This window comes from Arachis hypogaea, chromosome 4, assembly GCF_003086295.3.
Source record: "Arachis hypogaea cultivar Tifrunner chromosome 4, arahy.Tifrunner.gnm2.J5K5, whole genome shotgun sequence".
Classification (NCBI taxonomy): Eukaryota; Viridiplantae; Streptophyta; class Magnoliopsida; order Fabales; family Fabaceae; genus Arachis; species Arachis hypogaea.
Window position 1 is genome coordinate 112683164 of NC_092039.1, and position 11638 is coordinate 112694801.

The 11638-nt window shown below is 35.6% G+C and overlaps 1 long non-coding RNA gene across 1 annotated transcript; it reads left to right on the top strand.

Annotated features, from left to right (window-relative positions):
- The first annotated feature begins 1556 nt into the window (after positions 1–1556).
- Positions 1557–4302, top strand: LOC114927635 (uncharacterized). The gene is made up of 4 exons (XR_003818282.2): positions 1557–2285; positions 2369–2498; positions 2598–2689; positions 3453–4302. It is a non-coding gene; the product is annotated as an uncharacterized lncRNA (long non-coding RNA).
- The last annotated feature ends 7336 nt before the right edge of the window (positions 4303–11638 follow it).

The window sequence follows — 11638 nt, forward strand, 5'->3', positions numbered from 1 at the left end:
CCTACACTCCTTTACATTATACTCTGAAAATTTCTGTGTGATTTAAACTTGTTCAACTGTAATGCATCATCTTTTTTTTTATGAGTAAAATTTTATGTTAGGTTTTCTTCCAACAAGATTGTAGTTTTCATACATGCTTGAAAAAGAAGAGAAAATACAATTTAGCGCTTAGCCAAATTAATCTTTCCATTTAAAAAGTTTGTGTAATCTATTTCCACTTGAATTTATATTGAAATAATGCCACATTTATGCTTTTATTAATCTTTTGAAGGATGTTTGTTACCCATTTTCTCTTTCAGAATATGAAATGATTTCCCCTTAAGTTTTCCATGCTTTACGAACAATGCATTCGAAAATATTTTTAAACCATATTCTTGAGTTCTATAAACTTTGTCTTTAGTTTGGATATTCCTCTTCTGTAAACCTCATATTTCTTAATTAAGCTTGAATTCGTTTCAAAATACTGTGTTGTTTTACATCTTATTATTCCTATCGAATCCCTTCGACTCAAGAGTTACCCTTAAAGTTATCAGTTGATTCTCTTTCCAACATTCTTCATTACTTGTTTATCCTTGTTTACTTGTGATTTCAACAATTCTTTTGAATTCTTGCGAACATGGTCCTTTTCACTTTTCTTTCTTCTCTAAGGTCTATTATTCTTCTTAGTATACTCGAGATTAGTTTTGGTATCTTGTGCGACTGTTGGACTTAGTAAACGACACATTAGACCTTTAGGACACGTTTGGTGGACGCAAAAGGTAAAACTCGTAAGTGTACGATGTCACAGAGAGTTGTGAAACCTTATTTTACGTGAAAGAGTTCTGTTGATGTGAAACTTATGACCAGTAGTAAGGTTTGTAAAGTGTTTGGCAAGATTGAGAACCCTCAGATGAATTGTTTAATGACGTACAGTTGAGAATGATGGAGAAAAGTTATGTTAAAGTTTAAATAGTTGAATCTCTGAAGTTGGTATCAAATCAATATGCGAGCGTTAAGCACATCGTTTTAACCCCAACTTGTTTTATAACTTTTTGCCGCCTTGCTTTACCATCACATGTTTGAAACATTATTTTATGTATCAAGCCTATCTTGTAACCTTGTTTCACATCATACTTATACCTTTTATATTTTTATGCCATATGAAAATCTTGGTATTAGAATCTATATGTATATATATACTAAGAACTTTTTGCTTTTTTTTTTAAATGAGTTCAAGAGTGAAATTATACGAAATCTCTTTTAATTCATATCAATTTTTGAGGACGAAAATTTTTATAAGTTGGGTAGGATGTAAGACCCATAATTTTCAAAAAAATATTATCATGAGTTAATTTCACTTTTTTTATTCATTAAAGACTTTATTTTAAGAAATTATTTTATTAAAAATAATTAAATCAAGTTTTGACAATTAAATTAAAAATTTTACTTAATATCATAATTATTGAGTAATTTTCTATATTTAAATTAGATTTTTAATTAATATTCTATACTCCTAATTTTATTAAAATTACCAAACCCCAATTTTTATCCTAACCCTCACTTTTACCCTTCTTACCACCGCCATTCACATACCCACTTCAGGAACAGAAAAAAAAGAAAGGGAAGAGAGAAAAGGGGGAAGCTGATCGGGGAAGACGGAAAGAGAAAGAGTGAGACCCGAGAGTTGAACAGAAGAGAGAGGGAGATCCAGGGGAGGCGCTGTTGGGCCATAGCCGCTGCTGGGAGGGTCCTCGCCACTGCCGCCATAGCCACGCAGCCGCTGTCTGGTCGTCATCGTCGTCGCGCTCACCAGAACCGAGGCAGAGCGTAGCGCCGAGAGAAAACCCGTCAACCCCATCGCCCCCGTTTGTCCTTGCTGCTGCCAGCTGCGCCATCGCAAAGGAGAGACGCGCGAGAGATGTGGGGTTGATTCTGTAACCGCCGCCGCGCCGTGCTCCACAGCGTCGCCACCGTTCGTACCGTCAGCTTTGCGTAGAGCAACCATGCCTGTCAAGGATCCATCCACGTCGCTGCCGAAGGTTGAATGCTGCTGCAACCACCGCGTGTCATCATCCTCAGATCTGCCACCATCGGAGCCGAGCTCGGCCGTCCTCGCTGCAGGAATTTATCGCCGGAGAAGTTGTTGTTCTGCCCTGCTCACTGAACGGCGTCAGAAAATTTCGGCTACAGCCGCTAGAGGACGCCCCTGCAGCTGCCAAACCCTATTCCACTCCAATTTGGGTTCCGGCTCTGGTTTTTCTATGCCGGTTTTTGTTCTCCCGAATCTCGAAGCCGCAATCCTCTTGGTAAGCATTTTTTTATTTCCAAAATTTTTGAAATTAGCATTCTGGTATGAGTTGTTAGAGATTCTGAGCTGCTGGTATCGTAGGGTTGAGTTTCGATGACTTCATGTCAAAATTAAGGTTATTGCTGAACCATTAGAGCTTCTGGCCACTATCAAAGCAGTTGTCCGGTCAATTTGAAAGCTGCTTTTGTGTCGTTCTATTATGTTTATCGTGGTGAGATTATTCGGTTCTATTCTTGTTTATCGCAATAAACTATTATCAATTATGTTCTAATATTGCTATCCATTCCGTGTTAATTCTAAATTATGTCAGATATGTGATTGTCAGAATTTCTGCAGTTGCTACCGAGTAACATGAGAATAAGGATTTAATGGGTTTAATTATGCAACTTGCGACTAATCGAGGTAGGGTTTTTCTTAAAATCTATTTTATATTACAAAGTTGTTATAAATAGATATTGATGAAAAAATATATTTCTGTGATTATGTTTGTCTTGTGGATGTGGTTATGTGATTGCTTGGGTGATGTACAGATGTTGATAAGAAATGGGTTTGAAAAATTATTTACTTGATTATTATGAAAAGTGGTTTTTTCTTGGTTTGGAGTTAAAGCGGTTTGATTTTGAGTTGGTCTGATTTTATAAATGATTTAATATTTGAGCTGATTTGATTTTAGAAAGAGTTATATTGTTGGAATTGGTTTGATTTGGAAGTAATTTGATATTGGAACTGGTTCAACTCTGGAAAATGTTTGAGATTTGGAAATGGTTGAGAAAAGGTTTGAGGAATGTTTGGATGGGACCCAAAAAGGGTGGCAGTGTCCGAGTTTTAGAGATGCTGCCGAAATTTTATAAATTTGGAAGTTTTATTTAAAGTAATTAATTAAAAGAGATTTGTTGTTAAATATTATATGCTTTAATATTGCTTTATTTAAAGAAAGAATTATGTTTTGAATTGGGATTGTTAATGAATGAAATGGAAAGAAGGATGATGAGGATTTTCTTTCAAATATGATTCTTGAATGAATTAGGAAATGAGATTTGGATTGATGAATGATGATGATGTTGAGATATGATCTTTGAACTATTCATTTGGCTTATGAGTATGAAATATCTGAGATACGAGGTTCGTTGGTTTAAGTGTCGTGGCTTGCCACCATGTGTATCAGGTTGAAAACTCGATACTCTGTTGACCCTACGACGTAAGTGTGACCAGGTACTATATAAATTTCCGGGGGATGCACGTCGGGGGACAGTCTAAGGACAATTCAGACTTGTCGGGTTGGCTGGATAACCGACAGATGAGCTTCATTAACCATAGGACAGGCATGCATCATATGCATCTGTATGCTTTGCTTGGGTTTGAACTTGTTTTGGTTTGCCTAATTGCTAAACTGTTCTTAACTGCTACTTGAACTATTTGCTGTAACTGCTACCTACTTGTGTTTTCCTTGTCTGTCTTGCCTGTATTTGTTTTGGCGTGCTACATTTGAGAATGAATTTTGGTGCTGAATTAATGATTGTGTTATTTGATTGCGTGGTTAGCTTCTGATTGAGATTTTCTTATAAGAAAGGAAAGGTTTCGGATTTCTAAAAGATTAAACATTGTTTCTTTGAAAAGGTTTTGAATGATTTCCTATTGGTTTTTAAAAGATTCATAAGGCATTGATAATCAATGAGTTTGAAAACATTTTTCTTATTAAATATCTTCTTATGACAACTTTGAAACTTCGTGGTGAGACCGTGTGGTTAGGTTTTCACCCCCTACAGCTTTACCTTTTTAGGAACCGGATGAAGAAGTATTAAGAAGAGTTATATTGCATTTGGTTTATAAGTTGTTGTATTAATTAGATTATTTTTTTCCTCGTCTTTGTTATTAGAAGTTTGTAAGAGGGATAGGAATTGTATGTTTTATATGTATGCTATATTATGAGTTATTATGTAAGGAGTCTTGTATATGAATCTATGTCTGTTTGTATTTTTCTTATGATAAAGCGTTGATTCCGGTTTACAAAGAAATCAGCGATACAGTGGTGAGTCACAGGCTCCTATTTTAGTATTTAATATGTAAAGTATGTAGTTGTAATACTCTTGCTATCAGAGTGGCGCAACCGGAAGCGTGACTTCTGATAGTGAGGGTGTTACATTGCTTCTTTGAGAAAGAAGGTGCATGCTTTACTTCACAATTGACTAAGACTTTAATGGTTGATTTATCTTATTATATGAATTACGTGAAAAAAAAGACTAATTGTTTATTAATTGAAAAAAATTGACTAATTAATTATAAAGAAAAAATTTCTTTAATTCAATATTTTAATAAATGAAGTAAATATCAAATTGGTATTCGACAGATTATGGCGCTGATAAAATGGTACCTAACTTTTGGTATTGATAAAATAGTGCTTGAAAATTTTTAAAATTTGACAAATTTACCCAACCGTAAAAGAATAACATTGCAGTGACCGAAAAATACTGATGTGGCCGTTGAAAGAGAACTCCGATGATGGCAGAGAGCTCTAGCGATGTTTCTAGTCTTCTTTTTTTTCTTGGTGAGGTGCTGCCATGGCAGAGGGGACATGGAAAGGACACAATGGCGTATTGAAGAAGAAGAAGAAGAAGCGGCGAACATGAGAACGCAACGAGGTACTGCCATGGCAGAAGGGGATGCAACAACGTGTTGAAGAAGAAGAAGTGACGAACACGAAGAACGCAGCGAGGCAGTGGCATGCATTGGCGGTCTTCTTCTTCAGGTGCTATGGAGGAAGGGGACGCAGTAGCGTGGTGGGTGAAAAAAAGGTCATCGAAAACGTCGCTGCAGCTCTCTACCATCATCGGAGTTCTCTTCTGACGGTTACATCATCGTTTTTTATTCACTGTGACGTCATCCTTTTATGGTTGAGTGATTTTGTCAAATTTTAAAAATTTTCAGGGACTATTTTGTCAATAACAAAAATCAAACATCATTTTGTCAACGCTAAATATTTTTCGATATCGATTTGGTATTTACTTTTTAATAAATACATTTGCCTCTAGTTAAAAAGTCATGACATGATATGTGGGTTTGGATACTAGCATTTGGGCTTTTTTCTCCACATAGGAAGGGAGCCCAAAAAACCCAACAAATCTCCCCCTCACAACTTTGTGGAGGTAACCACCAATCTGGCGATTAAGCAACAAACTTCAAACATCCATCTTGGTAATGCCTTAGTCATCATATCAGAACCATTCTCATCAGTATGAACCTTTTCAAGTTCTAATAACTCAGCATCCAAAACATCACATATCCAATGATACCTCACATCAATATGTTTGGATCGAGAATGAAAAGTAGAGTTTTTACCAAGATGTATAGCACTTTGACTATTACAAAACAACACATACCTCTCTTGAGTAAACCCGAGTTCCTTCAAGAATTTCTTCATCCAAAGAATCTCCTTGCACGCTTCGGTAATGACAATAAACTCAGCCTCGGTAGTAGACAAAGCAACACATTTTTACAATCTAGATTGCCAAGACACAGCTCCACCTGCAAAGTTGATCAAGAAGCCTGAAATGGACCTTCTAGAGTCAATATCTCCTGCCATGTCTGAGTCAGTGTAACCAATTAGAATAGGCTTATCACTTCCATAACACAACTTCATGTTAGAAGTACCAGGAAGATATCTCATTATCCATTTTACATCATTCCAATGCTCTCTTCCTGGGTTTGAAACAAAACGGCTAACACAACCAACAACATGAGCTATATTCGGTCTTGTGCACACCATAACATACATTAAACTACCAACGAATGATGCATATGGAACTTTTTCTATGTCTTTCTTCTTTTCATCACTTGATGGACTTTGCTTGCAACTCAATTTGAAGTGGGTAGCAAGAGGAGTACTGACGGCCTTTGCTTTCTCCATTTGAAACCTGTGCAACATTCTCTCTATGTATTTCTCCTATGACAACCAAAGTTTCTTCTCCTTTCTATCATGCTCGATTCTTATACTAAGAATCTCTTTTGCTGGCCCAAGGTCCTTTATTGCAAATGACATTGCAAGTTGCTTCTTCAACATATCAATCCCAGAAGCATTCTGACCAACAATAAGCATGTCATCAACATATATCAAAAGGATAATAAAATCATTACTAGCAAACTATTTAACAAATACACAATGATCAGAAGTAGTCTTCTTGTAGCCTTGTTCTGCCATAACAGACTCGAACTTCTTGTACCATTGTCTTGGAGCTTGCTTCAAGCCATACAAGCTCTTTTTTAGTTTGCAAACATGATCCTATTTGCCTTTTACCATGAAACCTTTAGGTTGTTCCATGAAAATTTCATCCTTAAGATCACCATGAAAGAAAGCAGTTTTCACATCCATCTGCTCTATCTCTAAATCAAAACTTGCAGCCAAACTCAAAACAGTCCTAATAGAAGATCTTCTCATAACCGATTAAAAGATTTCATTATAGTCAACTCCCTTTTTCTGCCTGTAGCCCTTGACCACCAATCTAGCATTGTACCTTGGACACCGAGAATTTTCTTCATGCTTCAACCTATAAACCCACCTGTTCTACAAAGCTTTCTTTCCTTTTGGCAACTTCACAAGCTCAAATGTTTGATTCTCATACAAAGATTTCATTTCATCTTGCATTGCATCAAACCATTTCTTATTGTCGTCACCTTCCATAGCTTCCACATAACATTCAGGTTCTCTCCCATCAGTCAAGGTCACATATCCATCAGTAAATGTTACATACTCACTAGAAGGATACCTCGTTGAATGTCGTCACTCTTTAGTAGACCTTCTAGGATGGAAACCTGGTGGATCTTCAGGTAGCTCAGGTTGATTATCAGCATCATCTTCAACTGGAGCATCAATTGGATCTCCCATCTCCTAGTCATCAGGAACCAAAGGCTCATTTTGCTGTATATGCTCCTGATCTTGATTCTCTATTTGTTCTGACAAATGAGGCGGTTGAACTGGATCTACATCAGTCAAGTCACTGCTCTCTTGTGATTGACTCTTCTCTGCCTTATCAATATCTTCAATGGTTTGGTCTTCAACAAACTCTACATCACGGTTTCTTACAAGCTTCTTTTCAACTGGATCATAAAGCCTGTAACTAAACTCATCTTGACCATACCCAATAAAAATGCATTGCCTTGTCTTCACATCCAACTTGGACCTCTTATCCTTTTGGAACATGAATAAATGCTTTGCATCCAAAGACTCTCAAGTGACCATACGAGACATATTTGCCCGACCAAAAATGATCCAGAACATCATTGTCCAAAGCAATTGTAGGACTCAGATTAATCACATGAGCCGCTGTAAGTAGTGCTTCACCCCAAAAGACTTTAGGTAGCTTAGCTTCAGTAAGCATACACCTAACTCTTTCAATCAGTGTTCTATTCATCCTTTCTACCAAACCATTCAACTGAGGTATTTTAGGAGGTGTTTTTTTCATGCCTAATGTCTTACTGCTTGCAATACACGTCAAATGGTCCACAATACTCACCACCATTATCAGTGCGAATACATTTAAAGTTTTTACCTGTTTGCCTTTCAACCAAAGCTTGGAATTGTTTGAACTTTTCCAAAGCTTGGTTCTTTGTTTTCAAAGTATAAGTCCAAATCTTTCTTGAATGATCATCAATAAAAGTAATAAAGTAAATAGCATCACTAAAAGACCGTACCTTCAAAGGACCACAAATATCGGAGTGCACCAATTCCAAGAAATCTGATTTTCTTGAAGGTTGATGCTTCTTGAAGGATAATATTCTTTGTTTGCCAGCCATGCAATGAGAATATTTCTCCAACTCTGCATTCTTCAAACCTGAAAGAGCATCCTTTCAAGCTAAATAATTAAGTCATTTTTCACTAATATGACCAAGTCGTCTGTGCCACAAGCTACAAGCTTCTTTACTTTCAATTGCATTCACATTACCTTTTGCAATCATGGCATGCATCACATACAAACTCGAAGTACCTTTTTCTCGAGCCACCACTAAGTTGCCTTTAGTAAGCTTCCATTGTCCAAAGCCAAAATTATTTACAAAGCCTTCATTATCAAGTCTTTTAACTGAAACCAAATTCAAGCAAACATCTGGAGCGTGTTTAACATCTTTGAGTAGCAGCTTCATTCCCATATTAGTCTCAAGACAAACATCTCTTACTCCAATAACCTTGGCCAGGCCATTATTACCCATTTTAAGTACTCCAAAATTACCTGGAGTATAAGAAGTGAAGAACTCCTTCTTCGGTGTAACATGTATTGAGGCGCCACTATCAATTACCCAGTGAACTCATCATCAGAAACAAGATTGACCTCATATTCATAATCAGCAATATCAACAGTAAAAAGATTATCTGAAATAGAAGATATACGATCATTATCACTATCATCCTTCTTTTCTTGCTTACCTTTGTTTTTCTTTTTCCAAAGATAGCAATATTTTTTAACATGACCCATTTTGTGATAGTAGTGACACTCAACATTCTTGTATCTTCCCTTGTATTTGCTCCTGCTTTTACCTCTACCTTTTTGAACTCTATTCTGATTTCTCTCCCTGATTTCAGTGACTAACATTTCAGAGTGTGACGAAGAATTCTGCATCTTCCTTCTCATCTCTTCATTTAAAATACCACCTTTAACAAGTTGCATGCTCACTTTACCATTCAGAGTAGAATTAGTAAGAGAGATACGAAATGTCTCCCAAGAATCTGGTAGAGTACTATTTAGCAACCACAATCCTTGAACCTCATCTTCAAACTTGATTTCCATGCTTGACAACTGATTCAGAACCCCTTGAAATTCATTCAAGTGATCTAATACTTGTGACCCCTCCTTGTATCTCAAATTCATCAACATATTCAACAAGTACAATTTATTATTGTCAGACTTAGAAGCATACAATGATTCAATTTGATTCCACAAAGCCCTAGCATGAGTCTCATTAGCAATGTGATTATAAACATTATCATCCACCCATTGCCTAATAAAACCACAAACTTGTTGGTGTTCAAACTCCCATTCTTCATCTGTTTTAGATTCTGGTTTTTGTGTAGAAAATACGGGTAAATGTAAATTTTTGACAAACAACAAATCTTTCATTTTGCCCTTCCATAGATGGTAATTAGTGCCATTCAAACTTATCATCCTAGTAGAATTATTTGCCTCTATCTTTCAAGCAAGTTATAACCAAATACCCAAAACTGAGCTCTGATGCCAATTGATAGGAATAAAACACAATTTTCTACTTGCAAGAATTAGAGGAGCAACAATATCTACTCACAACAAGTATTAATACCAGCACAATAATACCCAATAGCAGCAGAAAAATCACGTAAACCAGAAATTAGAAACAAGCTAACACACCAAGATTTTTAACGTGAAAAACCTCTTCAATGAGAGAAGTAAAAACCACGAGTCACCAAGACCAGGAAATAGCTTCACTGTGATGAAAAATAGGGTACAAGAGAGTCACAAATTACTGCACAAAACTTGCATACAACAAGCCAAACAACCCAAGCTTCAAAACTTTCAAAACAAGAACAAGAAGATGAAAATACCACAAAAACAGAACTATTGTGCATGGCCAACATCTCCAGCTAAAGATATCAAATTGAAGATCCAAACGGTGAAATCAAAGAACCAGATGTGTAGAACATACTTTCCAAATTTGAGCTTGATCCAACGGTTAACGAAAATAACTTTGTGTATGTGCGAAAATAACTTTCTCTCTTCTTTTCTCACTAGTGTTTGGTGTTCTCCTTTCAAAATGACCTCTCTCACTCAACCCTAACTCACCTCAGCTACTTCAACTATTCATGAGTTTGGATACTAGCATTTGGACTTTTTTCTCCACATAGAAAGGGAATCCAAAAAACCCAACAGTCTTTATATAAGCAAATTCATATTATTAAATATATATATATATATATATATATTGTTATAACCATGTTTAATTCTTAGTTGAATATATTTTATTATAATTAAAAAAATAATTTTAATTGAATATATATATTTTAAAAAAAGTGAATCTTTATTTAAAGCACTATAACCTTTTTCACGGTACATATTTAGTTATTTCAAAGTCATGTGTACGCTATAAGCAAGGTTTTGAAAACCGAATCGGTCATCGAACCGTTCTAGTTATTAATTTATCGGTTTATAGGTTTAACCGATTTAACTGTGGTTGAACCGAAAAAATTCTTTTATAATAAAATAATATATAAAATATAAATAAACACATTAAAATATAATTATAGTCTAATATAAATTTTAAAATACCATCCAAATTAAAGTACTACATAAACCAGAATGTTATGATCGTATTTAAGTATAAACTCAAAAGTCAAATAACAAAAAAAGACAACCAAACATAAAATGTCAACATCCAAACTTATCATCAATCATCAAAATCCGCCATAAATCACAATGTTATTGATACTAACAAATATAGATATATCTGTGAACTGTTATTAAAAGTTGTATGTGTTAAAACAGTAAAACACAAACACAAAACAACAGCAATTCAATCTCCAGTAGCATATCACTATGCAAAAAAAATCACAAAATCCTACATAACTGAAATAAATAATCATGAAGACAGTCACCATTTAAGCATAATTAAATCACAAAATAGTAAAACAAACACAAACACAGACAAAACAGCAGCAATTCAGTTTCCAACAGCACATTACTACGCAAAGAAATAACAAAACACAAAACATCAACACAATAACAGCACATCAAAACATATGCTGAATTAACTAACATAACAATCTAAGCACAATTAAGCCCAAAGCATAGTTTTAATTGACTTAATTAAACACAAAAATGCTCAGCAATGAACAATAGAAAGCCAAAAAATATAGCACAACAGTGAAAAAGACACAAACCAGGTACAACATAGCATAGCAGTAGTGAGCAGAGCCATTCAATAATCAATATATTTTGATAATTTAGAACTAAAAAACAAACACGAACAGCAGGCACTAGTAGTGAGCTATTTGATACAAGTATTCCTTTAGGCAATGAGTACAATCAAAAAACTTTAACAAAATTTAACAGCAGAAAAAAATAAAAGCATGTACAAACTAGTAACAATTTATCGGTATCAATTTATCATCAATCAGTAGGGGGATTGGCATTGGGGGAATGAAAGGGCCTTCGAGCACCACAAAACAGGAATGGAAGGGCCTTCGAGCACCACGAAATAGGAGGATTGAAGAACGACCACAATGAACCAGGCGGCGACAGTGCGACCAACGACGGTGCGATGGAGGCTAGGGTTGTATTTTGGGGAGAAATAATGAGAGTATGTATGAGACTGAGGAATCAGGAATGGGGCTCGAGA